This window comes from Zonotrichia albicollis, chromosome 6 (assembly GCF_047830755.1).
Source record: "Zonotrichia albicollis isolate bZonAlb1 chromosome 6, bZonAlb1.hap1, whole genome shotgun sequence".
NCBI classification, from domain to species: domain Eukaryota; kingdom Metazoa; phylum Chordata; class Aves; order Passeriformes; family Passerellidae; genus Zonotrichia; species Zonotrichia albicollis.
Genome location: NC_133824.1, coordinates 34721349 through 34747679, shown reverse-complemented (window position 1 = coordinate 34747679; position 26331 = coordinate 34721349). Strand labels below are relative to the sequence as shown.

At 36.6% G+C, this 26331-nt stretch overlaps 1 long non-coding RNA gene across 2 annotated transcripts in view; it reads right to left on the bottom strand.

The window, feature by feature from the left end:
- LOC113459559 (uncharacterized) overlaps nucleotides 1-26331 on the bottom strand; it is a 216679-nt gene that overhangs the window by 155093 nt on the left and 35255 nt on the right. For both annotated transcript variants that reach the window (XR_012580842.1, XR_012580841.1), the window contains exon 4: nucleotides 23469-23560. This is a non-coding gene — a long non-coding RNA (uncharacterized LOC113459559). The remainder of the gene's footprint in view (nucleotides 1-23468; nucleotides 23561-26331) is intronic.

The following is a 26331-nucleotide window of genomic DNA, read 5'->3' as shown; positions in this document are numbered from 1 at the left end:
AGGTATGGAGGAACTTAAACATCTGCAGATTCAAGATAAAATTTCCCATGATTCTATAGAATAAGTTAAAGGAAAACATTTCAGTCTTTTTTATTTTCCTACTGTTTCTATCCCTAACTGATAACATATGTAAGGTTCAGTACCCACAGAGGGGGTACTAAAAGCAGACAACAGTTTTATCAAGCACAAATTTTAATGCAACACTTTTCATCTCATCTGCTGTTGTATTAATTACATCAAAAAGCAACACATCTCAGAGTCAAGCTTATTCTACTTTGAGGAGTTTTACCTTGAAACATGCTACCTTTGGTACCCATTTTTTCCTTTGGTTTTTTTCTCCAAATAAAAAGTAATCATCTGTTCTTTAGGCTATGCTGATATTCAAAGAACCAATATTAAAAAATAGTCCCCAGAAAATGGGTCCTAATGCATGTCTCATTTCTTGCAAGAATATGATAATAAATTAAAAGATAAAATTTTAACCTATCAATTTATTTTAAAAAGTCACATTTTAAAATTCAAGTATTTATTCAGATATTTATTTATCCAGTTCTCATTTCATCATATCATGTATTTTTCACAGTATAAAAATTTGAAATTGTTCTGTACTGCATTTTTTTACAGCACACATCATCGAGCCTTAATTAAACCCTCCTTATTTCTACTACACTTAAAGGTATTAAAAACAAATTCAGGTCCAAATGACCTTTATTTTGGCTATAGATTTCAATTAAGCCAAATTATACTGTCTATAACCACATCAACTCGTGGCACAACAAGAAATGAGAGACAAGAGGATTCCTTAAAAGCTTTTTCAAACCCAAGCATTATCCAGACAAGACAAATAGGTGTATTTGCACTTATAGACTAGGAGATGCATGAAAGAATCATAATACAACATAATTGTACCTTTGTCCATAGTAGCTTTGCAAAGGCATTTCATTCCTGACTGTCATTGGCCTCTGTTTTTCTGCACCATGGCTCCCAGGCTGCTGGGTACCCTAATGCTGACTTACTGAATGTGCCTTCAAAGCAAAATCCACCACTCATACTGAATGCTGCACAACAAAGGAGAGTACTAGGAAAGGTCACAAAATTCATTTTCTCTAACGATGGAGGTATTCATCCAAATATGAAAAAGTGCTGCATTTGATTTGCTCCTCTGGTATTTTTAGCTGTTTTTAGTTCCACCAAAAAGGCTAAATAATCACATCTCTAAACCATTCATTCTGACACATCTTTAATAAATGCATACAGATGAGAGGACAAATGGCAGATAAGAGATTTAGGAAAATACTTTTAGAAGAAACACAATTTATTTTTAGTCTTTGAAAAGTGTCTGACAGCAATCCACAATGGCTTGCAAGCCTAAGCAGCCGTGTAAAGAGACCAAAGTGGTGCTGCAAATATGACTGGAACTCTAAAGCTATAGAGCTTAACCTTTTGCTGGTAGATTCTGTCCTGGTACCAAAACATAGTTAATTACAGATTTTTAAAAGACCTTCAGTAAAAATGGTGCATTCATTTCTTCACAAACATATGTAAACATATTTGCAATTACAATGGCAGGTGAACAAACCTGAGACCTTTAATTATCCAGCAGTGATGGAACAAAAAGTATCTCTTTAAAGTCATTCCTTTATAAAGAAAAATCATATTTCAGTAGGGCAGATATGTATATCTGTTTCTCTTTATATTAGTTAAGTCAAATATGAGTCCTGTCCCCCAGAATTTTAGGATTCTTGTTATTCTGTCAAAGAACTTCTTGGTGCTTGTTCAGGTTTTTTTTAAATCTAGAGCTACAACATTCTACAATAGCCTTCTGTACAGTAAAACCTCTAGAGGTTTGTATAAGGATTTATTATTACTACACTGAAGATTCTGTGTATTACCTGAGAAAGAATAGAAGGCAAAACAATTGAACTCTGTTTAGAATACCTAGGAAGACAGAATATAGGCTGGATTCAAAAGCAATCAGTCTTCCTTTTGTCACCTTTACCCTTTTAGTCAAAAGTTTTTACTTACTACTGCAAAATGGCACAGTTCTGCACTGCTCTCAACAATTAGCTCCTTAAAAGGAGGCAGGGATATTTGAAAAACTACATTTTAAAAGAAATCAGGAGCTGTTTATTCCTGTAACCAGCAATTCATTGTCTTCTAATCTGCATTTACACAGGCCCAGATACACCCAGCGGGCAAGGGGCAGGCAGTAGCTGTCAGTTGGTGGTAGACTGTGATTTGGGAGCATATTGTTTGCCAACCTTTGAGTTAAGTCCCTAATAACAACAGCTTTTAATTCTTGGCTTATTACAAGTGGCAGTGTGTTGTATTGGTCATTGGGTTTAGAGCCCTCAGCAGTGCTGCAGGAGTTACTGAGTGAGTTGGGGTTTTATTCTGCTTACTAGGTGTCTCTCAAGTCATCAGCCAGATACTTCCTGGCACTGTTCCCTCAATAGGGATAATGAATCATGACAGTTCATCTCAAATTGCCCAGCTCAAACATTTAAATGTCTGCCACAATCTACCAATGAACCCATCTGAGTGCCATCGGGGATCAGTGGGAGAAACTTATTAATACACATGGGGTTTGGCAGCATGTCAGGCTTAATATATCACAACAGCTAAGATAATACAGTTGTGCCTTCCCCTCCTCTGTCCTGTAGTGAGAGAAGAGAATACCAGCAGTGCGATATCACCGGGGAGTGCAGTGGTGCCATCCTGCACCATTTGCAGCATCTCACTTTGTATTCATCCACTTTCTTATGTGTCATTTTGAAGTAAACCTTTTTTTTTTTTTTCCAGTGGAGAAGTTTTAGGCTTTGCAAAAAGTGAAATTAACTTTTTAAAAGTACCTTTCAGAGGTTTTTAGGAAATCTGTAGCATTCTGATTAATAAACTTAATACCCATTTGATTCCCTAGTCTACACTAGAACCGTGATAGACCAGCATGAGCTCATAACAAGCCAATAGCTCAATTTGCTAATGGAATTTTTTTTATTCAGTCAGAGAATCTTAAGTATTACCGACATGAAGTAGTTGAAGGACAAATAGAAATGCCTTAATATGCAGCTCCAACTGGCTACATATTTTCTCCCAAAAGCCATGAGAAGCAATTTGAGATAAAGACCTGTTCATTTTGGAAGAGCGTTACTGTGTCTTTGGTGCTGTATGTATATGGAGGCTTACGAATAATTGAAGACACATGCTTTATTTCCCATCCAAATGAAAAAAACACCCCATCCAAACAAACAACTAAAACCACTTTTCTTAGAAGAAGCTACTGTGACCAAACAAAATTCACTTCTTTTCCATTATGGTAGGGGTAATAACCAGTAGAGAGAAACTTTTTGATAACAGTAATATCTCTGGACACACATAATGGGAAAGAAGGCATGTTACAGCTCATTTACTTATAGCACTTATGTGTTAAATTGCAGGTGACCTAAAATAGAATATAATTCTTCAGCAGAGACAGCAGTGAAAGGATTTGGAAATTTATCCCAACAAAATTGCTCTTTGAGTTAATATTTTATGGCTCAGTATTAAAAGAATTATCCCCATTATTGATCCTGCCTATGTGGTATGGGCATCCAAACAGAACCTAGTAATAATCTTAGTTTTCTCCAGAGGACTAAAACTTGGAGTGGATTTCTTTAATATGTTATTCAAAGAAGGTTATGAAGAAGATTTCTTTAAGCACCTTGCAATTCATTTTGTCAGCAACTGTGCAAAAACTGGAAAAACACTGTCAAAATGAGAAAACATTTGTGTAAGACTCGCCATTATCAGCCCCTTTTTTTCATTCATTCCTCCAACAAAAAGTCAACTTTGATATTCTGAGACAGAACAGAAAGTGTCTTAGTGTAGTGGTAATGTGTTTTTGAAATAAACTCTCACTTAACCCAGTTTGTCTTGTGCTAGTCTCTGCAGAGAAATTCTAAGACATGTTAAGTAGATTCTTTTGGGAGGGAGATAAACAAGATTCTTTGGTATGAGTGTGCACCATATTTTCCAGCCCTTCTCCAGGACAGAAGAGGTGCAGCCAAAGACTTATGTTTTGGATAGTTGTAACTCTTTTGCATAGTGAGGATAACTGATCCAGAGAAAAGAAAAAATCTAGTCCCAAGTAAGAATCCCAAACTGCCTGTAATGTTGAAGGGGCCTCAATACCTTTTTTTGTCTACTGATTTAATTCCACCACACTAAATTGCTAGCTACTGTAGTTCTCACTAACAGAAGTTACTTTTTCACAACTCATAACAAAGTGAAGCGCTGCTGTCGTCTCAAAAGGTAACAGAAAAGCACTCATTTTCAACCACAGTTCCAACTTCTCTTAAGGAACTTCATCTTTCTCACAACGAAGAAGGATAACTCTAATAGGAGGATGAAGGGAACAGCAATGAAAGGATTCCCAACCTAGACTTGTATTTTAAGGCATTTGAAAGTTATTTCAACACATGGGAAATTCCACTGCCTTACTGAACTTTAGGATTAATTTCTATCCTTTTCCTTTACTTTTTTTCCTCTAATTTCTGTTATCTCCAGATTGTCTTGTTTTCTCAAAGAGCAGGAAATTTCTGCCTGTTTTTCCTTTTCCCCCTTGCCCTGTGTGTGACCTTACGGAATAGTCATTACAGTTGAATCACTGTGTTAACAGAAATATTTACATGTTGCCTTGAAGCATCAACAATGCAACTTCTGTTCCTAACCTAGTCTAAGACTGCACACTTCTGTATGGTTATTAATTTTATTCAGCTTCCTTTCTTGTAAGCAATGAAATTTATCAGAGCCACTATTTCAGTGGGCTCATTTACCATAATGAGACTGTAACACAAGCAAGGATGTCTTGAATTCCTTTAAAGACAACACAATTATTTTTTAAACAAAGAATTACTGCACTTTCGCCAACATGACTCCTAACTAAAGCCAACTAAATAGTTATACAATTTTAAAGACAGATTTTGTTCTCAATCACGGTTAAGAACAAAGGAAGGGAATATATGAAAAGTAATTGGTAGCTAAGTTTACATGCAAGTAGCAGTCAAGTTGAGAAGATATTTGTCTCAGCACAATCAAAACATAAGGAAATAAATCAATAGACATTACTGTGTGAGAATAAACTAATTAAATTTTGTATAAAGAATGATGAAAATGCATGTAACTCCATGGATAAGAGACAAAAACATGAGCAGATGCAAAGCTGTGATTCTCTTCGACAGATAAACCAATAAAAGGTCAAAAACCCCATAGAATAACACTTATACAGAGCTGACCAACTCAGCTGCAAGACAGAAAAACCACTTTGGCTTTAGGGCATAACCTATTAATGAATAAAGTAGCTCACAAGCTGGAAAAAAATCTGAAGCAGGCAAGTATTCAACACATATATCATATACATGCATGTATATGTACACATCTGTATGCACACATACCCTTCCCAATTGAAGCAATTATTTCGCTTTCAGAATAGGATTGCATTACTTATTTGCTTCTTGCTATTATAAAGAAATCTGCTTATTCTCAACTCTTGATTATATATATAATTTTTTCAAAACCCTTCAAACAGGTGCTAGCTCATTTTTTTTCCCACGTCTTGTCAGAAACAGAGTTATTTCCATAACTCCTTTAAAAATCTGGTGGTCTGCTTCATGTTAAAATTAGCTTGCCTTTTTAGTAAAGCTATTATAACACATAGAGTTATAAAGCTATTATAATGTATAGAGTTATCAACAACATTTTTAATGTCCAATTATCTCTCTATATGCTGTAAAATCTGTGGTAACATTTTCCTTTCTGGGTACCAGGCCCAGAAAGGGTTCTGATTCCTCTTACTGCTATGGGGCTCCTGTGTTCTCTCTGAGATTGACACTTCCTTTTCCAGATCCACAAGTAAGCCTTTGTACAGCTCACTGCAGCTGCAATTCTGGCATCACATCAGAATGGTGAAAGTTATGAGTCATAACTACTCATATAGATACATACCTATAGAATAGGGACATGGTTTTCAGAAAACTGAATGAACAGATTCCTTCAGAAAAGGAGAAGGAGGAGAAGAAAAAGAAAAAGAAAGATTTTGTGGTCCCAGTTTATTTATGTATCAAGTTATAAGGAGAACAAGCTCATGTCAATATTCACTCAATTCCAGCACTTATATACCTCGCTCATAATGGCTGGCTAAACATTCTGATAAGACACTCTTGCCTCTCTAGGAAGGAAGAACTTAGTTTCATATCCAATAATGAAAGCTCAAAAACATTTAATTCAATTCTCCACTGCAGCCAGAGAAATGTTTGAATAATGTATGTGCCTTTAATCCATGGCCCCTTTGCTCCTCCAGCTCTGTCTCTGTCTTGCTCTTGTTTTCCTGTAGCATTTTGAATCAGAATGGATTATGCACAAGGGACCTTCATGCACTGCAAGCTATTTGGGAATTTAAACAAAGTCCTCTACCTTAATTAGCCTTCTCCTAAGGTGATAAATGCCATTTTTTGATGTTGCAAAGGGGGTTTATGGCCAAGCTAATAACTGACAGTTAACCATATATTTCCTGAGCTGCAGTGGTAAACATATCATTTCCCTGGCCTCACAAATATAACCAAGTGTTAACTCACAGTACAGACCCTGAAGGAAATGTTAAGAGAGGAATAACAGCTTTGCTGCATTTGCATGCTCAGGACACGCAGTAATGACTGTGAGTATTAAAGCTTGTTACAGCTTCTTCAAGACTGTAAACAGGGAATATCTTTAACTGATAGATCACCTAAGAAATTCTTAACATTGCTACTCTGTTTGGAATGAAAATCTATCATGAGAAAGCAATTTTAAAATAAGGGGCAGATGAATAATTCAGTAAGAAATATGTCAGTCATTGAACAGACAACAGAAAAACTACTGCTTTTTGTTATTTTTAGAGACGGATGAACAGAGGTCACATCAGCCTTACACAAAATAATAAACAGTTTTAGATAAATTAAAAGGGGAACCCTTTTGACATTGTATCAGAATACAAGGATACATATATTTTTAATGACAAAATAAAAATCCTTCTTGGATGAAAATTATCCTGTGAAGTTTCAGACTACAAAAATTGCTGAGACATAAGGTTCATAAGCCTAAAAATATGTACTAATCAGATTTACACCACAATTGTTAAACGGAGTATTTTGCCAGGAAATCTCCACTTTGTGTAACTAAACTAAACTAGCTAGGCTAAGTGCCTAAGTGTGCATGTGCAAGCATGTACAGACCTACACACACATATGTATAGTAGGATGACAGAAAGGGAAGAGAATGGAATTATTTGTATACTCTTGATTTTGACCACTCTCTTATGTTCTTTTATCTCTTCTTTTCAATATTCTGCAATCTGGAGAGAGGGATTGTTTTATCTAGGCATCATAGCTCTTTGGAATACTTTTTCTTAAAGTGATGTTTCACAAAATATTTCTCTCATAGAAGAAATCAGAGAGAAATATATCCCATGATTCCTCCCTTGTAGCTTTATTTCTGATTCTGCTCCATCTGACCTTTTCCAGATTGTTTGTCCTCCATCTTTGGGAATTTATCTTTCTAATATTTAAGAGTGAGATGAAAGAGGATGTATTACTAATTCTAGAAGTGAAAACCATTCTGGTTATATTACTGCTGCCAAAATCTTTTAACAAATGTTAGTGTTATTTTTACTTTTCCAGGGAATATTTAATGAGCATCAAATATTCATAGAGGATAGATAACGACATCTTTAAAGGACTAAAAATGAAACTCTCTCACAGTGATTACTACATTAAGGCCTACAATACATTTTCTTTAGGCACAAACTGTCTCCAAGGTGGTATCAAAAAAAAGATTTCAGAACTTTCAGTACTATTTGTATGAAAGCTCATACCCGAACCTCTGTCTTGGATAGCCTTCATGTTAGCCTCCCTCTGCCTGTAATCAAACAGCAGCTATTCTCATTCTCATTATTTTATTTCAACAGTCTGATCACTATTTGTAAAAGAGAACACAGGTAATGGTACAGGAGATCTAATGCAGACTGTGTGATTATGTAATATTTTAAGATGTTAATACAATACAACTATGCCTAAAAATCTTTCAGTAAAACAATGGTGTGGGGTTTTTTGAAAAAAAGAAAAGTATTTTGCCAACCACTCTAACAAGAGGAATAGAAATTTTCCTCTTCTTTTTATGTTTCTTCCCTTGTTTCTGTCAAACAGATGCTTTGAATACCTCAGGAATGTTATTGTGTACACTGGGAAAGAACCGCCATGCTTCCAAGCATACAAAGCTCTTAAAGGGACAACTACTAAAATCAGAAGACTAGGGGATGTAAGGTGCAGTACAGAAAAATATAAGTATACTTGTTTATAGAATATAAATCTCAATAATTGATACGAGCTACTGAAGGAGGCTATTCTCTTCTAGGGACACAGTTTGTGGTAATCGGGAGTAGGGCTGCAGCTGTGAGCAGCAGGTGAGCAGCACTGACAGCAATGAGCCATGGAGTGCCCAGGGGCACTGACCCATCACCAAAGGGAACAGCGGGCACACAGGTGCACTGCATCAACATCAGGGGTATAAGAGGCTGGGCTAAAGAACAAGAAAGGCAGATGCTTGAAGCCTTCTGATGTGGTGTTGCTCTGCATAGGTTGAAGCTGTCTGGTATTGTATGGTGATACTCTGTGTATCGTGAATATCTCAACTTGATATTATCTCAATTTATATTTCAGATTTACTACTGTTTGTCTGAAAAATGAAAAGAACAAGAAACCACAACTGGGGTAAAACTCTACCCCAGTGATGGCTGAGAAGTAAGAATGTGATGGCTGAGAAGTAAGAAGAAAATTAAATACCTAAAATAATAGATTACTAAAACCAAAGCAGGTGTACAAACTACTAACTTCCCAGATTCCCAATAAATATATCAAAGTTTCTAGGAAGCTCCTTATAAAGTTTATATTTCTTTTTCCTTTTTCTTTCTTATGCATCAAAACTAGAGGAAACACTGAGGTTCTTGATAGCTAATCCTGACTTTGCCTTACTTAACCAGTGCTCAGTCAAATAATTCTATCTTCTCATCTGTCATGTCTGTGTGTTGCTAAAGTAAGGATAGCAATCTTTGATGCTTGTAAACACTTATTTTTAATGGGAGAAGGCAACGTTTGGTCTACTCAACTCATTTTATCTTCTTCACTTAGAAGTTCCGAATGAAATCGGACTATAAGATTTAATTGACAGTTTTTGAGTTGTTAGAGCAAAGACAAAGATGCCCTGGCTATCCTGAAAGTATTTACTTTCATTTGCTCAGTAAGCCAAAATTCATAAAGTGATGAGGAAGAAGGTGGAGTCTCCAAAATGCTCTAACAAAGAGTTGATTTTGCTATTACTGGAGATGCTGAGAAAATTCCTCATATAACTGAGCCAGCAAGGAGCATTTAGTCAGACTTTTTGTTTTGATCTATTTTTATCTACAGCAGTCAGTGGGACAGAGGGGGACCACAAAGAGCAAGACCAGAGTTTTTGCCCAGGAATATTCTCTCTTCCTTCTAACACTTTGGAGACAAGAGTAGGAGTCCTGGAAGGACCTTTGTTAAGTACTTGTTTTCTACAACTGTGACAGAGTGAGTGGAAACAGAGCAGGTGGGAAAAAATCCCCAGAGTAGACTCTAAGTACATCCTTCCCTGCCAAATTTTATTTTACAAAACATGGGCAAGTCATTTTATAACACTTCTCTTTTCTGCCTGCTGGTAGTAACTTATCTGAAATGATACAGTGATTGCAATCATTTTGGAGAAACAACTGTGGTTTTTTCCTCTCATGAGGGATAAAAATGTGAGAGAGGGGAAGTGAAAGGTGAAGTAGCAAAAAGAAAGAGAAAAGCTGATAGTTTCAAGAGACCACAATAAGGATCTTCCTGTTTGAGCACACTGTAGAAAATTAAATTGTTCTTTAGTTTCTTTCCTTGGCTATGGTTCTTGCTCTATATTTCCAATCTATTCCTAGTTGGGCAAATCTTCAGGAACTAAACGCTATGCAGAACAATAATGACGAAGAGATTTACCTTAATATCAGGTAGGTTAGCTATGGAGTACTAAACTACTACCATTTCTCTAGTCTATGTAAAATATCCTGTATTTATAGAGCCCCATGGAGACAAAGTGAAACGTGGTGTTTTTCAAGCCTGCATATCAAAGACATTGTCATTTTTATTTAAGAGGTTCTTGTTTATCTTCTTGCATTCCACACTACAGGAAAATCTTGGCAAGAAGGTGGAGGTATGTGGTTGTCACATGCAGTGAAATATAGTCAAGGGGTCTGCTACTGTGAGGACTTTGGTTAGAACTACCAGCCAAGCATACCTAAAATAAAGGGTTTGGCTCCCCAAATAGTCTTTCCTTTTATGTGCATGTATATATAGTTCTTATTCAGATGTTATCATACAGCATCAGCCTTCTCAGAACCACAAGGTGCTGAGTGATAAAGCTCAGTGAATAGGTTGGGCATATGCTGAGATATCCATGATTTTCCACCTGTGAAGGAGGAAGTTTTCACTTTTAGAGCCCAGCTACTACCAGCTGTAACAACTGTGTATTTATTTGAGATGCTCTAGGCAAGGCATAGAGTATATTGACTTTTACAGGATGCATTGTAAGTCTTGCATGTGCTGAGATTGTTGGGAGACTTTGACTATGTGGACTTATTGGCAAATTTTAAAGTTTTGTTCAACAAGCTTTAAGTGTCCTTGAATCAATAATTTAATTGCTAAATTGTCAGGAGGCTGGTAAATTCCCACAATTTTTTACCATTGGAATAGTCCAATGTTTTATAGGGAGTGATTTTGCATTGCAAAGAGAGGAAGGACATATGCATTCCTAGACAAGGAAACTACTGAATGTTTATTGCCTAAGATATAAATAATCATGGGGAAAGCAATTTTGTATCTCCCTATCAATCTTCTTATTAAAAACAGCTAATAAGAAACTACAATAATCAGACTGATCCATGCAATCTGACAGAAACTTTATGCCTGCAATGATCATCTCAAAGTACTGTTCCCTTTATGGTAAAAGCAGGATTGTTGTTTTGCCATTAGCCTCCTATAGAGGTAGCAGAAGAGCTGCCAGTTACAGAGTGCTGAGTCATCACTCTTTAGACTGTGTAACTCAGACCAATATCCATAGATTTCTTGAACAGGCATTCAAAGCTTGAGTTATGGAGCTCACTTACCATGCAGCTGGTTTTCTCCTAGGTTCTTTTGCAGTATGTGTTGGACTTCTAGCAGAATAAAATCACCCTGGTGACTTTCCAAGGACAGAAGATCTAGAAAAGGAAGGTGTGGAAGTACTGGCTGTTCATACTGCCCAATCCACATGGGTACTAGAGCCAGCTGGCACAGACAAGAAAATGGAGCAAGACTGCCAAAAAAGCAATTCTTCTCTAAGCTGAAAATACTAAAAGGCATTTGATGGGAGGAATATAGTGAAAAGAAGCTTGCTTTTTGCCCTGCTTATCAAGCAGGGCTAATCATACTGAAAATGTTACTTCATACCTTCACAGATACTTCCCCTCTTACCTAAGCCATGAACCTGTTCTAACTACCAAGAGTTAGAAAACAATACTTGCCTCTATCAATTTGCCTACATTTTTGGATAATATCTGTGACAAGGGCGCTATCTTAGCTTGGATAGTTCTGAAGAATGTATTTCATTACCCTTTGGTTACAGCTATTTCTATTTCAAAAATCCCACATTTCACTACACCAATCTCACCTTTACATTGCGCTATTTAGCTCAAGCATTGGAAATTGGGCAAATTTGATATAGCTACCCAGTGCCCTAATGTAGGTGAACAGGGAGACTTTTCTATTTTACTGGTGGTGTAAATGCTTTGACCCATCTTGTTCATTGATGTCATCTCATAAATGATTACAGAGAAAAGTTACCTGAAAATGACTGCATAATTTCTGAGTATAATGGAGACAGGGAATGGATTTCTCTAATTCTTCTGAGTACACCCAAGGTTTCAATTGCATCATTTGAACAGCTCCCTCAGGCAGAGTGTGAAGGCCAGTGTTTTTGCTCTGCTACCCTGCACTCATCTGTTTTGGATTCCAGTTCATACAGGTATTACTGGCAAGTTGCTAAAGCCAGAATCATCTTATGACACCAGATTTTGTGTATGCCTCTTACAGAGACATTATAGACTGTTATGATATAATACAGATCCCAGATGATCTCAACACCTTCAGCAGCACAAGTCAGAGTGAAAACATTAATGTTTATCATCCAGTCTATTACTGTCAAACTCTGCCTCCAGCTATGCAAGTACCATGACATTAGCAGTAGCATTTATATCAGGCGGTTGTGTGAGGTCTTTGTGTGTGTCCTCAAGCATTTTAGAATATAAAGAAATGTTGATCCATGCCAGAGGATTCTGTGCTGACATAAAGGATCATAGTGTATGAAGCTAATAAGATCAAGTTCACACACTGATATCTTCTCAAACGAAATCGTATTAAGGGAACTTTCTGAAAATAAGGGCTATACATGAGGTTTTAGTTCAGGCAATTCTCTATTCATTTTGAAGCTCTTGGCTCTTCCACACTTGTTATTTTTTTATTGATTAATTTTCATTAATGCTGCACAAACACTGAAAAATTATGTGCTTTACACAGCTTACAACTTATGTATGATACTAGGTATCGTAACAAAATTGTCATCTCCTGCTGCGTGGAATCCTGAGTAGGGAGACCCTTCCTTTACTTTCATGCATCAATTTCTCTCCCTGATTATCTTAGTAAACTAAGATTCCATTTTAGAGAAAGAAGTACTTACATTCAGAGATGTAGTAAAATTATTTGGCAAGGCTCCTAACCTAGGTGTTAAATGCTATCTGCTCTTTACAAAGTAACATTCATTGGAAACGCATAGTTCTTACATTCCATTGCCTTTGGATTTGGCAATTGATGGAAAGCTAAGAGATCAGCACTGTCAGAGGCAAAAAAAGCAGTTTTTCTGTACAACAGACATAGTTCTTAAAGCATGTAGTTATCTGCTAAGGAAGAAATACTCAAATAAGTAGCAGGAATACTTTAAATAATTGGAAAGGTTTGATTTCTTGTGCTTCAGAAAAGCTATCTTTTTCATGCTTCCATCAGCAGTGTAGGTATTCAATGAGGAAATGAAATTGTTGATGATATTAATATTATCCCTTTATCCTGATTTCTAGTTGTGTGTTAAATATCTGATAGAAACGTATCTGCAGGCGCTCTGTTGTTCCAGCTTTGTTCATCTCTTGAGACAGCTACTTATCAGAGAAAACTTTTGTAGAGATTTGGTGGCTGCTGACACAGGTTCACACCCCATGTTAATCCTGGCATGTGAATTTTAGCTTAAAATTTCACTAGAAAATATTTTAAAACCTTCTGCCTTTTGGTCCCTGATAGCAGAAAATGTTTTTCACAGGTCCCACTGTTGATTTTGAGTAAAGTATACATTCTGTGTTCATATTTGAGGTATATAACAAACAGACTTGCATTCTGTGAGGAGCAAGGTCACAGGGATGTTTAGTTGATAAATGCTCTGTTTTGATGCTTTAAGTTCTTAACTCTGCTGCTTTGTCTCTAATCCACTTTTGAACCTGGGCTGCTGGGGGAAAAGCTGCTGCTTCCATGCTAGGAAGGTCAGACAAGTGGATTAGCATGAGAAAAAATATCAGTTATCTCTTGATTTTCTATTTCCCAGTTTATCATATAACAGGGGAAATATTACAACTAATCCTTTAGCCTTTTAATGGGACTAAAGATGCATGTAGCTCAGATGCAACCCTACTGTGGTGGTTTGACCAGGAAGGAGTGGGAATTCTGGGAAGCTGTGGTCAAACCAATGAAGGTTTTGGGTTTGAGACTGGCACCCGGTGTAGCCAGTGGGGTTTGGACACACCTCCGAGAATACACAGGGGTTAAAAGCAGGGCACTGCCCTTGGCACGCTCTCTTGGGACGTCGCTGTGAAGAGGTCAGATCTCTCCCCCGTCCAGCCTTGCTGCTGGGCGGGGGAGGGCCAGCCATGCGGTAGGCCCGGGGCCTGGACAGAGATGGGAGGTGAGGGGCCTTCAAGGATGGAAGGGTGGCGGAGCCCCAAGAGGCATCGGGCAGCCATTCCCCCCCCAGGAGGGAGAGAGAGAGAGAGTCGGCGGTGATAGCAGCCGGCCCAGGAAGAGAAAGGGGGGGGGAAAAGGGTGCAGCCCGGCCGGCCGCAGCAGCAGCACGTGTGGGAGTATCATCTCGTCCCAGGACAGACAAAGACTGAAAACTTTTAACCCTTTCTTTCATGATTGGGGCCTTGCAAAAATGCTAATCCTCCTCAAAGCTGAATAAGAAGGGAGATAAGAGATGAGATGAGACAAGGACCTGGCCCGAAGAACGTGGAGATGATTTGGATGGGGAGAGATGATTTGGAGTGGCTTTTTGGCTGGACTTTTCTTGTGGCCATGGACTCAGTTGTTCCTGTGACACAGACTGCATTTAGGGGGAGGCAGTGGCTCAAAACCAGGAGGGTTCATTCGTGAGGACCCCCCGGCCCCAGGGGGTTGGAAAAATATGGGGGGGACAGATGTCCCAAAGCAGAGACTGTGCCTTTTTGGAGTGAGACAAGGCATCCTTGAAAGACAACCCTAAAAGCAGCTCTGGCCATGTCTCAGTGGTGAGAGCACTGGGCATGGAAGGAAGATGTCACAAGCGGCAAAAGGACTTCTTTTTCCGGGCGGTGCCGAAGTGACAAGGAAGCACACGAGGTTTCAGTGTGTTTCCAGGAGAAGCCTATGGAACAAGAAGGACTCCTTTCCTCTTCATGAACTGCAGTTTGAGTATACTAAAGTGTCGTGCCGGGCTGGGCAGTTGGTGTTTTAGGAGAATGTATCGGATTGGGAAAGTCAGGGAGTGGGGAGGAGGAAAGTTTTTTTTGTAAGGTTTTCAATTTCTTTTTTTCTTTTCCTGTAGTTTAAGTAATAAAGTGTTCTTTATGTTTAAGTTAGAGCCTGTTTTGCTTATTCCTGGTCACATCTCACAGCAGACACCAGGGTGAGGAATTTTCATGGGGGGCACTGGCTCTGTGCCAGGCTCAAACCATGACACCTACTCAGAGTGGCTGTCACATACTCTTTGGGTCGGTTTTGTTTTTTGGAATTTTTTTTTTCCAAGGAGAAATGTTTAATGATTACATTTGGTGTAACTTTGCTTTTGGTGGATCAAGTCCTGCCTATCTAAACAAGTGCATTGGTTAAGAGGTCTTTGCAACCAAGTTCCTGACTGACAGTTGTCCACTGTCTACTTTAGTGCCCTTTGGTGCATAGTTCTTCTGATGGGTTCTGTGTGTTGGCAATTAGCCTGATTAAAAACCCATTGGAGAGTTTCTAAGGTGACAGCTTAAAAGTTTTAATTCTCCCTGTGATTTGTGAAAAGGCATGCATGCTGTTCTCAAAACACCTGAGAGATTATTTAAGATGTGGCAAGCCCAAGTATCAAAATACAAGAATGCCAAAGAAGGAATTTGTCCTCTCCAAATATTCTTGGCAAAAAGAAAATGCTCAATGTCAGTAAGGAACATTTACTGTTGTCACATTCACAGTAACAAAATTATGACTACATCAGATTATATTTGTATAGCTCAAATTCTTGCAGGCTTAGACCTGCAGGAGCCATTTCTGTGCAATAGAATAGATCAAAGGTTTGTTACAATTTTGTTGCAGATGTATGGTCATTCAGAGGCTGTCTAGAAGGTAGGACTTGGACAGAGCACATATTATGGAAATGTTCCCTCTCCATCTCTGTCATTTCTGAACCCAGTCTCAGTCTTGGCTCTAAGCAGGCCTTACTCTGGGGTACTTGAGTTCTCCTGTAGTGTGTGATTAGAGGTTTTTTCACGAATGGGGTGGGACTGCTGGGATACATTTCTTGAGCTTTCATTACAGCATGAGCCTCGTTACATGGTTGAGACAATAGAAAGATGGCAAAGGCTCATGTACAACCAGCAGCAGCCAAGGATTTCTTTGTTACAGATAATTCAAAAAACTTTCTAGCCAATAGTCCATTGCTAAAGCTTACAGAAAATTATTCTGGCCAGTTACTAAAAGTACACATACACCTGCTTCACACAATGCTTGCTTGTCTGCTTTTCTATTAACAATACACAATACTTCATTATTAAGCTTAAAACCTTCTACTATCTTGCTAAGCATATTTTTCTGCAGTCTTAAGGTCTATCTTAGCCAAGCCTAAAGCTCAAGCTATTGTTTCATGTCCTTGCTTGCTGTACTATTGTAACTTTTCTACTTTGAGACTTTGCAGCTGCAGCCAGTTCTGAGTTTTCTGGTTTTTGTGTTTCTAAGGCCTGCTTTTACAGCTTTCTAGAAGTCTTCTTAACTTTACCACTTCCTACACTTCTCCCTCTCTAAACTAAAAATAAACGCTCTTAACTTCGTCACTTATTAACTACCTTGAGTTACATAGCTCTACAGTAATACATATTTCTTTTTGCTTGTTTGAGGCACCTCTCTTGTTTGTTTAAGAGTTGCTATTGTACACCACGGCAATTTTAATGCTGTAAAAGATCAATTCAAAGAATGTAAAATCTGGCAGTAATTACTATTTATGGTTTTCCTCACATGAAGCACCATTTGTGTTTGGAGGTTTTTTCATGAATGGGCCTACTTTTACCATTTCCCACATGAAGAAAATCTCTAATACCCTTGTTTGACTCTTCATTTTCTGGTGGTCTAAAGGCACCATATGCTACTAAAATGATAAAAGAAACCATTTTTGATGTCTTAACTGTTGAGAACATGCTAAAGTTATTTATTTAAACTAAATGCTGAAAGTCAAGCCTTTTATCTGAAGTGGGATGAAGTGCACCTTGGGAGACACTTTTTTTGTGGTGTATTTGCAAATGGTTTATAATATTTAGAGAAGAGTGTTATACTAATTAGGAAATTACCTGCATAATAAAAAGAGATGTTGAAAAGGAAGCAAAAAAAGAAAAAAATATTATAGTAATAGCAATATTATAGTACCGTAGGTTTACTGGGAAGTTAACAACCCATCAGCGAGATTTTATTCCTTACCTTTCATCCATGTCTTTTCTTTTTTTCAGCACAAGAGATTGAAGTTATTCAGAATATCTATCCAAATAGAGTACCCTCGTCACCTTTGAAAAAAAATTTTGCACTACATAGCCAGTGCTTATTTGCAGACAGTAAAGACCAATCCAAAACATATGAACAAATATTTTTTCTAAATCTAAGCTGTTAGAGATTCTTGTCTTACTGTAATTCTTCTTACCTCTCTCTCTCATTTGAAGAAAGCAGAGCAAGTGGCATACTTAAATTTCCCTGCTTATTTTGTCCAAAGAAACTTACAATTTATTAGGAGTGGTTTGTTTTCCCCCACTACCTCCTTGCATTATTTTCATTCTTTTGTCTGACTGCTATGATAATCACTTTTCATAAGGGTGAGACTAAGGGTGTCATTAGTTGCCAAAAAGAGAGATCCAAAACATCCTATATATTGGATGCACCTTTTTCTACTTTTTTAAAATCAGAACTCTCCAAGAACTTTTACTACTGTTCAAACTTTATCTCAAATTAATTTTAAAAGTCAAAGCCTGCTGACAAAAGCTTGTTTCTAGTCATGAGGATGACTGCTATTTCACTTAAAGATGAACTATGTAAATTTATTCTCTCTACATTCCAACAGGAAAAATAAATAAATAGCCTTCTAAACAAGGGTGAGAGAAGAGAGTAGAAGGGAATGGCAATTCACCAAACCAATGAATAATAACAAATATGGCAGCAGCATTTTAAAAGTCTGATGTCTTTTCTAAATATTCTTAAAATGAATTTGTCAGAAAGTTGTACTTCAGGAAAGGAAACACTCATTTTGCTTTGTGCATGAGAAGGAAATATGTTCCCTCATATACTTATATCACCTTAATCAGTCACAACTTCTGCTACTCATGCTATCTGCAGACCTCTAGAAATTAACTACTAGTTAAATCTAACTGTTCAAATTTAAATTAGTGAAGGTTTATTATACATCTAGTATAGTTTATGTTAGCATGGAATTCTCTCTTATCCAACAACACTATAGAAATATATGTAATAATACTATATATATAATAATACAGTATAAATATATATTACTTATATATAATGCTATTAAGAAAATGTCTTGCATTACTGTGCAAAAATCAGTTGAACCTTAGAAATGTTGGCAAAATGGTGTAGAGCAATAGGAAAGGGAGTTTTCCCTTCCAGTTCACTGTAGACATCTACAACATAATATTTCAGAAATAATATTGATATAAACTTACATACAACAAAATGAAAAAAGGAATTATGAAAACTTCAAGTCAGGTTTGGACAAATATAATTTCTGATCAAGGCAAATAATTTTACATGGCAAAATGGAGAAAATTTCATTTGTGGCTGCTGGTAAGAGAAACTGGATATTAATTTTTTTCATTTAGAAAGCTGTTCAATTTCAGACAATCAACTTAATTTCAGGCACATTCTCTAGGTGTTCCATCTTTGCTCAGATTGCCTCTCTCTCAAATATTCACACATAGATGAAGCTGTAAACCCTTTGCAGAGAAGCCACAAGCATAAAGGAAGACAAGAAACACAGGGTAAAAGAATGAAAGACATGATCCAGTTAGATGTACAACTAACCAGGTACCCTTACAGAATTTAGGCCACCTCTTCAAAGATACTACTAAGCCACCATTTATTGCTGTCTTTTTTCAGTCTGTGTCCCTCAAAACCCTAAAATAAATGATGGAATTCTTCCTTTCAGGAAAGGGAATGAAATCTTGAAATCAGAGAACAAAGTCAAACAAACACTCTGAAAAGCAGGTATGATCAAAACCAAGGATATATTGAAAAAACCTGGGAAGTTTGGAAATGGAGTGCCTACAGCCAAATGGACTGAGATGAAATGTGGTACAGTGAAAAGGACCAAAACTTTCCAAAATTACTGATTCAAATCCTGGAATCAGGAAAGAAATATAAATAAGTGGTGAGGAGAAGACGTAGAAGAAATTAAATGCTACCAAAAATAAAAGGCAGAATTTAAAAACTAAGAGAAAACCCTAGAAGTGAATGTGATGACAAGAAGTGCAGGGAAATGCACCAAAGCTTGCCCAAATAATCCTCATTGAAATCATAGTATGTTTGACAAGAAAATCACCATACTCAGTCCTTCCTTTTTTCCATTTTCTCCAAATTTTATATACTGAGCATGATGTTGTTTGGTCTGGAATATCCCTTTGGTTATCTTGGTCAAGCCTGAAGTGTGCAGCCACGTTCATATGCAAAGTGACTGCTAATTATGCCTGAAGAAAGCTTTATTCAGGTTTCATGCACTTTACAAGCAAGCCTTTTTCTACCCAACAGACTACACCTATTTTTACAAACTTACTAGACATCCAAAAACACATATTTTCTTACTTTTAATCTGTTTATCCATTCTATTATCTGATATTTAGTCTTTGTACCTAAATCAATATTGTTGTGGTAGCATCAGAATTTTTTTTCACATTGATTTCCCATAGTACTGCAATGTCACTTTAGCTCAAGGTGGAGAAGCCAATAGGATGAGAGCAGTAATCCAAATAATAATGAAGGAATTATAAACCAAATTGCACGTAAGAAATTGAAATGATGTTTGAGTTCTTGGGCTATGAACTTTGAGATCAAAACAAAAATGGTTGTTAACATCAAAGGCATCGCATCAAATAATCCATTTCTTGACAAAATCAACATCCTTAAACATGTTAGTGTATGAAATAAGTGTTGGAACAAACAAACTTTTTTCTTCTTGCATCAGCTGAGTCTCCTAAAGCTCTGAATGATATTTTTCTTCCAATGTTCTTATTCTCCCCAGTTAGAGAAAATTGTATGTGGGTGGTTGGGGTAGAGAAGGAATGTGTCTTCATATTTCACAGACAAGAATATCTTGAATCAGACCATATGTCTGACAGTGTCTAAAGTGAAAGGTAAAAGCTTCCACTATTAACTATCAAGTGCTTCTTTGGGATATAACTCTAGGTTTTTGTCTACAGTTTAAACCATGGGTGTATCATTTGAGGACTTTAGCAGCTGGAGATAAAGATTTTGTATTTAGAACTTCAAGATGAATATTTCTTCTATTAATTTGTTTGTGTTCCAAATCCATCTAAATTTTCATCATCCACAAGCTTCCTTAAAAATCCTAGAGTGCAATCACTTCTTCATATTTGAAAAAAATTTTTTTAAAAAATTAATTGATCGAATTTTACCTTTTTGTCAGTGATCAAAGAATATTTTCCTTGATTTTTCTTTTGGCCATGCCACTTCAGATTATTCACTGATATAAGAAACCATTTCCAGTTTTCCTTAGTGCAAATTCAAACTGGGTTTCTGGGGAATTAAATTTAAAAATCTGTGCTGCTTTGTTTCAGTGGAAAGCATTTATTTCAATGCTTTGTGTTTTGATAGTATCTCCATATGTTTCATGGTATGGATAATGGTCCTTATAATAGTATAATTTGACATTGTATTGACATTCATTTATTTTAAGGAATTTAGTGAGTATTAAACTCCAGTATGTGTGTCAGGTAATGTGAAATGGCACATGGGCATACATGTGAGTATAATCACTGCAATAAAGAATTTAGTTTCAATAAGTCAACCACAGAAATTCACAAAAAGCATACAAAGGCCCATTTTCCCTTCAGCTCCTAGCATCTTCAGGACTGATGAAACCAACATGCAAATGGTTACAAATAATAGAGTAAGTAGAAGTTAAAATAATTGTACCTGACTTGAGAAACTAAAGAAAAGTTAAACAACCTGCATGAAGTCATAGGACTTAACACTGCAGCTGAATTCTTCTTCCTGATTCTATAATCAAGTGATGCTGTCATGCTTTCTGTAATTATTATTATTGCCTCTCTGTCAGAAAAAAAGTATTGAGCACTAAAAATTTTGTAAACTTTGTTGGTTGATATCTTAATATAAATAATAGCTTACAGAGTAAAGCAAGTGGGTATGATTATCTTGAAATTGTCTGCTGTAGAGACTAGAGAGAAAATGGGGCCTTGATACATGCTCTGTTCTTAGGCATCCTGGAATCCCCACTTCATAGGAGGGAAATAGATGAGAAATAGTTCCAAAATGAACTCAATTGACCTTGGCAACAGGAACACTAATGGCTCTGGGAGTGGAGAGCAGGGCAGGCTACTTAATCCTCGGTGTCAGAAAGCAATTAAATCTGCTAATTACCAAATTATGTGTTCAAATTCTCAAAGGCAAGCATAAGCAGTAATGATTAACCATTTTGCAAAGAAATTCTTTCCTCTCTCTCCAACTGTTTTTGAGTATTCCCAAAAGATAACATTAATACACAGAAGCAACTTAATGTCACACTAAATGACAATGATAGCCTTTTCTTTCTCCTTGGAGATGGTACATTTATGATTCCCAAGTGTCAGGCTGTGAGACTGGACACTGTGTTTAACACAGTCATAACCGTGATGGTATGAAATTTAGATAAGTGAATTTATTGTCGGAGCTGCCACTGGGGAATGGAGAGGTAGAGCAATTTCTGGTCTTGCTTTTCAAAGGTGAAGAGGTGAAAAAGGAAGAGGAAAAAGAAGAAAAAAGTTGAAAATTATTTCCTGGTGTAATTGTTAAAATCAATTAGTAAATCTTGGGATATTGCAAAAGCCACAAGACCCTATAGTGTCACAATAAATGTTTGTGCGTTTTCACCTTTGAAGAGGAGGTCAGTTTTGCCAGAAAGTTTTTGCCATATTCTATACAAAGCTAAAGAAGAACTAAAGTATTTCCTGGAACTCTTTTCTGACATCTTTCCCTAAGCTCCAAGAACTTAGCCTGCTGAATTAAAGCACATGAAGAGGTTATTGTAAAAGTCCAGTGCACAAGAATAAACCGGGGTTATTTATATGAAAGTTAATCTCTAAGTGTCAATAACAGGTCAATGCAACATCACCAGAACAAACTCAGCTGCATTCTTTCCAAGTAGTGCTGTTCTCTAGCAGATTTATTATCCTCTCATACATCACACTAGCAGGCTGCTGGAAAGAGGAAGAGAAAGGGCTGCCCTAGAAACATTTGATTACCCTTTAATTAACTTCTACTTTGCTGCATAGCATCCATGCAGTCAGAGAGAGGGCATAAAGGAAAAGCACAAAGGAGCACAGCTGAGGAATAGCCCCTGCATGTATGTCAGCCTGCCACTTGGTTTGCATATTCCTTTGAACCCTACTCTTTTGGGGTTAAAATGAAAAAAAATTAAATTTTCTGATTTTTACCAATTTTCTTCTTTTTATTCTTTTTTTTCAACTAGAATCATAATAAGTTGTTCAATAATGAAAGGTCAAAACATTTGAAATAATTTTGCAAGTAAAGAACTACTTTGATTTGACTACTGCATTGATATTCATCTCCTGTGTTCCTTGTGTGTCTTAGTTCACCAAGTGTTGACAGTTCAGAGTCTGCAGGACTTGGTATGCAGATGAGTGAAACTTCACTGTATTAAGCATAATTTTAAAAGAAAATCTTCATTATCTCTACTATGAAATATCCTGCCAGTTTGAGCACTTCTATTTTTTCTTAATTTCAAGATCTTTGCAACAGTGTTTTCTGGCCGTCTCTGCAAGATTTGCTGTATGAAGAAAAAGATTACAGAGAAATAGCATTTTTCATTACACTTAAGCCTCTATCACTTCTATCACCTCTATCACTCCTGTCCACACAGCACACATCTATTCTCTGCAGCCTGTCTTTGCACTGCAGTTTGAAACACACAGTAAGTTCAAGTGGGTCTATTGTGTTATCTCTGGTTTTCAAAGATAGCTAGATTTGTATTACACTTATAAATAAGTGTCATTAATCCTTTGAGACACAACTGTAAAAACTAGAATATCTTTTATCTGAATTTTTTCTTCCTTTTCTTCTGCCTAGAGTATGCTGAATCTTAAATGGCTTCTCATAGGATTTAAAAACACAGGTTCCTGAGATTGTAAAGATTGAATGAAAAACATAACTTCATTACATTGTTTCTTGATTTTTAATGTAAGTGCTTGATTGCTTTTCAAAAATATGGCAAAATCATCACTGCTAGGAGCACTTATCATAGAAACACCAAATCATAGAATGACCTGGGTATAAAAGGACTTTAAAGATCACCTAGCTCCAGCCACCTTCCATGTACAGCTTTCTCAAGACCAGGTTACTCAGAGTTTCATCCAGCCTGGCCTTAAACACGTCTAGCCATGGGGCATCCACAACCCCAATGTGTCAAAAATCATGCAATACTGGAATGCAATTTATTTTAAAGTCATATGAGAAAGTTGTGTTTCATTTCTACCTCACAACAAGTTTCTGCCAACTGTAAGTTTCTATAGGACTTACTGTTTCAGCATTCAAGTCTTGAGTAACTTCTATCTGCTCAGCAACACAATACAGCATCTTATTCCTTTTCTTCACATCCATAATGGAGCTTCCTACAAACAGTAACAGATGGGAAGACTCAAGATTCTTTAATATTATCTGTATTTAAAAATTATGGAGCTTTATAGATTATTTCTTAACCTTGATAGTGTTGGGGATTTTTTTTCCATGCCAAAATATGACCCCTTATTACACAGTTAAGTGAAATTTTAAAGAAGCCTGAGAATCTCTGAAACACAAGATTGCTATAAAGAATAATTGATGAAAGCAAAATTTTAATCAAGCATTTTAAAATTAACATGCTTTGATGATTTAATGGGTTTGTTTAAGTATACAAGTTTACTTTGGGAGATGCAAAATTTGTAAGTGAGCTACCTAAGAAAACAACCTGTCAGAATATTTAATAATTCTTAACATCTTTTATGTTTATAGATGAGTGATCTTTGTTTTTAAGTTCCACTAAGACTGTCAAGACACATGCAGGTAATTCTGAGACAGCCTTACTTATTTACTTATTTTTTCTTAATTTTTACTGTAAAAAGCAAATTTTGAACTTCTTGACTTCTTCAAGTTCTCTCCTGGCAAATAACTGGTTTTTACTAATTCATATGGGCTACAGTTGTAGCAAGATAACATTCAGTGACAGGAGTTAATAAATGACACTATATCAAAAATTTTAAATATTATACCTGGAATAAGTAATAACAAATGGAGGGTCATCACTAACAGCTTAGGGTTCATCTGTGACTTTACCAGTAAATTTTTTTGTGTAATAAAGTTCATATATGTGCATCTTTCATATATTTACCCACATATATGTGACAGTGTCTTGGTTTTTACCCTCACTGAATCATTTCCAGAATTTCCTCCCTAGTTTTCCTGTTTTTCAAAATGTAATTTAAAATATCTCTAGGTTTCACAGACAATAGGAGAATTATCTAGTACTTGAGAAGAGTCTAGATATAAAATTCTTGGGTATATTTTTGGACTTCCTTGTTTTTGCACTAAAACAGAGATGTGCATTGACACAGCACTCTGCAACATTTTTAAGTATCCAAAGTGCAAGCAGAAAAAGTACTTTTCCAAAATACATTCAACCCTCCAGCTTCTGCAAGTCTAGCCCCACTCACTTATGATATTCCTGCAAAAAGTGTTAGCATGATCAGTGGATTGAAAACTTTTAAAATTGGCTGGAAATACTAAATAATCCTGTTCCCAGTTTAATGGAAAAGGGAAGCACTGAAGAAATTGTCCAGACTGAATTCAATGAAGGCCTTTCACTGTTAAAGAGCAGATCCTTGGCAACAGACTGAATTTCTCAAACAGAGAGAAAGAAAATGGATTTTCATTCTCTAAATGCTTAGATGATGACGACATTCAGTGTATTTGAAATTATCTCCTGTAAGTATTTTGCCCTATGAGTCAGTAGAACTCCGCAGAAGTTTTTGTTGCTGCACAGTGAGGTGCCATAACAATGTATATTGTCTTTCAGTTTAGTGTGTGTTCTTTCTCTCAATGTGAAATATTATGAGACAGCAGTGGGCTCATTTTATCTGGGCTACCCTGCAATTGCCTTCTGATTCTCATTTTATTGGCTATGCAGAGAAGATGCCATTTAAAACTTTAATTGCCAGAGAGGGTTGTGAAATATTCACTGAGATTTACTACTTTCCCTTTGTGATGTACCTTCACAGCAAAGTGACCCTGGTGGTTAGGAAGCATATTGTATAAATGGCAATTTAACGAGGGCTTGGAGACTATGAGGTCCCCAAAGAACACTTAATTTTGAAATTTTCTTGTTATGGAGTATTTTATGAAGAAATCCTGGCAGGAATTCCAATGAAGATAACCTGGGTCTTTAGCCAGAGACATTATAAAAAAATGGAACAAAATTCTTAGTTAATACTGTAAACACAGGCAAACTGCATATCCATGAAGTCCAATCTTATTGATTAACTAAACTGATGAAGAGGCACTGACATGAAGGTCTCCATTTTTAAGATGTAAATAACCTACCACATTTTTGAGTTATTGGTGAGAAATCTAATCACAGTATTCATTCAGATTCACAGTAAGAATAATTGTTCAAAACATATCAAGTATGTTGATCTGTTTTCAAGAAGAGCATAATGCATAGTAGATGTATTACTTTAATACACAGATTTTCTAAAAAATTTGAATTCTGCTGCTAACCTACTGCATTTTCTGCAAGGCAGCTAAACTGTTACGTTCATTTTATTGCTTGTTAGCTTTGAAACATAAAAATGACCATTTATATGTTAATATTGAGTATTTCCCTACTGATCATTTTTAGGAAGAACTTACTTCAATATGCTCAGTTCCAATCCTGTATTGATTCCACTGTTTACTGAGACGTTAAACTGCTGTACTCCTTTTAAAACAACTTCTGTTGTGGGTTAAGCCCAGGAGGCAAGACAGTGTAATAGACAAAGCAAAAGATACCAAAAAAATCAAAACAAAATAAGGGATTAATTCACTGCATCTCATCAGCAAGCAGGTATTTAACCATTTCCACAGAAAGCAGGGCTATATCCAAATGCAATGGTTACTGGTGAAGACAAAAGCAGTAACTCCAAAAGTCTCTTTCTTACTTTCTCCTTTTCCCTGGATTTATTGCTGGACATGAATCATAGGATAAGGAATAACCCTTTGGTCAGCTGTGGTTAACTATGCTGGCTGTATCTCCACCCAGATTCTTGTGCACCCCCAGCCTACTTGCTGGCAAGATTTTATAAACTAACTAATTGTATTTACTAATATAGAAGAAATCTACTTCTAAAATGACAGCCACATGAGGTTCTTC